Source organism: Tupaia chinensis, unplaced genomic scaffold, assembly GCF_000334495.1.
Source record: "Tupaia chinensis unplaced genomic scaffold, TupChi_1.0 Scaffold000706_1, whole genome shotgun sequence".
In the NCBI taxonomy this organism is placed as follows: Eukaryota; Metazoa; Chordata; class Mammalia; order Scandentia; family Tupaiidae; genus Tupaia; species Tupaia belangeri.
Genome location: NW_006160229.1, coordinates 5274938 through 5279319, shown reverse-complemented (window position 1 = coordinate 5279319; position 4382 = coordinate 5274938).

Here is a 4382-nt window from a genome sequence, read left to right as displayed (position 1 = left end):
GAGGACAAGGATTGCCTGGACAGCCTTCCACTGAAGCCAATGGGGCCATTTCTTGTCACCTGTGATAGAGGAATTTTTCATACAAGAAACCCAGAGTGGCATCTTTATCTTTACTGGTAGAGTGCATTGCTTGAAGCGAGACCCACATGTGTCTTCAGAAAAACATTAATGTAGAAATTAGAAAAGAGAGTCAGAAGGGGTGGGGTCAGCTGGTGGCCACTGTCCCTGCTCTTCAGTCTTGTGAACTCCACAGTCCCTTCTTGGCTGAGTGACCTGAAGACCTCAGAGTATCTACATCAAATACAAAGCTGAAATCATGCCAGATAAACTTGCTTGGCTGGATACTTTCTCCAGTGAGAGAACTTTGATGTGAGCAAGTTTGACATTTGTCAACTTAGGAACTCGTGAGGAGTATGGACATACTGCTAACTTGTCCTCCAGGAGCAAAGATCCTTCTACAGTGTTAACCTCTGCATGGGAGATTTGAAAGAAGTAGGTGGAGTAGTGGCCATGGCAACTGAGGAGACATAGGTTGTGATACTCTCACAGATATGGGGCTCCTTTAAGATGGCCAAGATCCCAAGCTTAGCTGAGGGGAGGGCTTGGCCCAGTCTAGTCATAGAAGGAGCTAATACACTGGCCATGACTATCCCTCTCTTACAACAGTTAAGTGGCCACTTTGTAGCACTGCCATACTTACCCATCTTGCCTGGGTGACAATGGGGTAGAAGTGGGCACAAGGTTTCATCGCTTTGGTAGGAGTTATCAGAAGGGAACCCATGTTCGCCTGAACAAAATTTTTGTGACTTCCATATACCCATGACTTCTTTTGATGTAAGCACTCCCCTGCATTTCACACTGCCACCTTCTTTGGGAATCATTATCTCCCAGATACTTCTAGTAACCAAGTTGCTAAAGGAGTAATGCCATTTATGCAAAAATACTGTTTTCTAGGCTGGGTCCTCTTCTCCCATGGTTTTTACTGTCTTCTAAATGCCACCTCCCAGAGCTCCAGCCAACACCTTTTCCCTAAGCCAATTTTGTCTTTAATTTCTCAGATTGCTTCTACATTACATCACCTTGTACTTCCCAAGGACTCCAGGTCTCCCTCTCCTACATGCCCACTGTGGAATGTCTCCCCTGGACTTGTGGTTTCAGTTACCACCCTCATGTTACTAATGTCATGCCTTTAGTTCTCACCCATCCCCTAGAACTTGCCTGCCTCTACAAATGGTAAATCCAGGCCCTCACACCCAATGAATCCAAATGTCACTCTTGATTTTGTCCCATACACAATGGGATCCACTTTTAGTGTTTCCCATTCCAGTAAACTGCATCCTCTTCTTCCCTTTTCCTTAAGCCAGAAACCTGGCTTGATTTCTCACTATTCCCACCTCATGTCCAGTCCTACCAGCCTATGATCATTGACACTTTTCATACAAAAATATTAATCTACTTTCTATCTACAGCCACTATCCTACTCCAAACTACCATCATCTCTCTTCTGTACAATAGCCTTGTAGATTTCCTACACCCACTCCTGCTCCCTCCCGTTCATTCTCTATGAAAACCCAGAAGAAACCTTAAAGTCAATTCTGATTTCACCACTTCCCTACTTTTTGTTGACCCTATAATAAAGACTGAAAAAATTAACTTTATCTCCTGACAATGCCTCTCTCAGTCTCAAGTTCTAGCCCTCAGTTCCTCCAAGCTGTTGTGCTTTTCTGCCTTTGGACCCTAGCATGCCATTTCTACTAGTATGTTGTTCAACGTTCTGTTCCTCTATCCATCTGATTTTCGTAAGATGGAAATAACAACAACCTCATAAGGTGGTTGTGAGGCTTACATGAGCTAACTGTGTAAACCACTTAGTACAGGGCCTGGCACCTGGGAGGTGCAACGTTGTATCTACTGCATTAGAGCAGGGAACATTAACTACTGGAGATAGCCCAAGTGGAAAGGTGTCTACAAATTCAGTGGGCTACAGAAGCAGAAGTCAGGGTGGCCACTGGACTATCGGCTTCAAAGTGCCACCACCACAGTGATGATCCAAATGTTAGTAAGCTGCCGCTGCTACTTCTCCCACCATTCCAGCCTCTGCAACTTCACTCACAAATATTGAATAGACACACTGAAACGTGGATTCCAGAAGCCACACATGTGTTTGGAATGGACTACCTGCCACCAAGCCTCAAGAAGATAGCCTCTAACTTAAGCCTACCAAACATTATTGGCAGAATAGAAAGTGTTATAAGAACCCAAGATATGAATGGGTCTGGTCAGTGCATTTTTTAGTCTATGTTTTCAAGGAGAAACCTAAACTGTATAGTAATGGATGCTGAGTGGCAAGTAATAACTAGTCCATCTATCTTGAAGGCCGACAAGTATTTTCATGCACCAGCATTCCAACTGTGATAAAAATATGTATAGAATTATTGGAGTCAGCAGGTGGCATGGTGGTTAAAGAGCTGGACTCCCATATGGCTGACTGTGGATTGAGCCCCGGACAGAGAAGCTTGAAAATCATGCCGGACATTTGTGCATACATGCCCAAATGGAGGAGAAGGGTTTGCAGTGTAGCCATTCCCTCTGGGAGGTGATTTATCACTTTCCCTCTCTCTGCCTCTGTCTCTCTCCAGTGAGCATACACATCCTATGGCAAAAACCTTATAAAAAAAAAAAGAAAGAAAAAATTATCACTGACTGACAAAATCTTGTAAAATATAAAGAGGGTTGGGGACAAGACTGGAGACCAAGGGATAGTCTTGAACAGGGAAAGAAAAAATGTATCTTTCTTTCTTTTTTTTTAGTTTGGAGAGGTTTTTGCTATAGGGCGGGAGTGCTCACCAGAAAGACAGAGAGAGACAGAGAGACAGAAGCGAGAAATCACCTCCTGGGGGGGGGGCATGGCCACTGCAATCCCTTCTCCTCCATTCTCCTCTCAGGATCTTGGACACACACGCACATGAGCCTGGCGCAAGTTTAAACCACCGGGTCCGGGACTCGAACCATGATTGACTACATAGGAGTCCAGCAACATAGCCATTACACCAACTGCTGGTTTCGTATCTTTCTCTAATATTGCAAGGAAAATGGTGAGAAGACATGTAGACAGTTTATAGGCTGAAGCCAGGAGAAGGGAGGTGGCAAAGTTAAGGAGGGTTCTACCGCATGTCATGTATTAATATTATCTCTGTAACGTAGGAAGTGAATGTCATCTGTCTTGAGTGAAAAAGTTAGAGGCTGGCTAGGGGCCCTGATGAGAGTGGACTAGCTAATGAGTAAATGGAGAAGGAAGCTGACACAGCCCGAGAAATCTTTCTACACACCACCTAGCAAAATAAGAAACAAAGGATTTATTTTAGAAAGTACTGTTTATTTTTATTCATTGAAAATGTCCATTTTAAAAGTCTTCAAAATAAAAACAAGTTAGAAAAATTGTGTAAGAGGGGACACGACAGGAATAAAAGAAAAACTAAAAGGCCTCTAAGGGCAGCAGTTTAATGACAGGGTAACAGGAACCCATTTCTAGAGTATTGTAAACAACACAGCTATGGAGACACTGCTCTCAGGTTCACATGGCTTCATTTCCTTTATATTATTGTTTAGTGTGTAAGCAGGGACACCAACTGCACAAGCTTCATTACCCAGAGTACCAAGGGCCTCTCATTGGAAGGGTCAAGTCCTGAAAACATGCATATGTACACATAACTTTAAAATAAAGAACTTTCAATATTTTAAGCAATCAACTAAAGTAATTTGTTATCACAAAAATGTTTCTTATGGATATAATTTGCACATTGATTGTGAGCCACTGACAAACAGACGGGGCAGACATGAAGATCTGTATTGGTAATGTTGTTTTTAATTTTTTGATGAACGATATCGTATCCAAACCACCATGCTTAAAAACAGAACCACAGCCATTCCTGGAAATCTTATTAACACTTCAGCTTCCAAAGACAGCTGTGTGTAGCTGGCTGATGTCACATTGCAGGAATCAGCCATTTCCTGTGGATGGTGTAGTGTCTGCTTTCCAAAGAGCAGACAACAGCCCTATACCGCATTGGTATGGGGCCTTGAAATGCTCAGTACCAGAAAGAAAAAGGTTCCTCAGCAAGCTGGGGTTTTCAGCTTCAAATTTGGTTTCTAAACATCCCTAAAATCCACATTTACAAGCACCCATGAAATGTATCTGGAGGACGACTTTGATCAGCCCATTCATTGCTCTTTTGTGTCTCTTTCCAGTGACCTTCCTTGCTCAGCCAAATTTCTTCTGTCTTTGGAGGCTGGAGGGGAGGGTTGCCCTGCTCTGTCCTGGAGTCTTGAGCTGAACTTCAATTGGTTTAAATGTGCACTATTTTGTGGCTCTCTTCTAAACC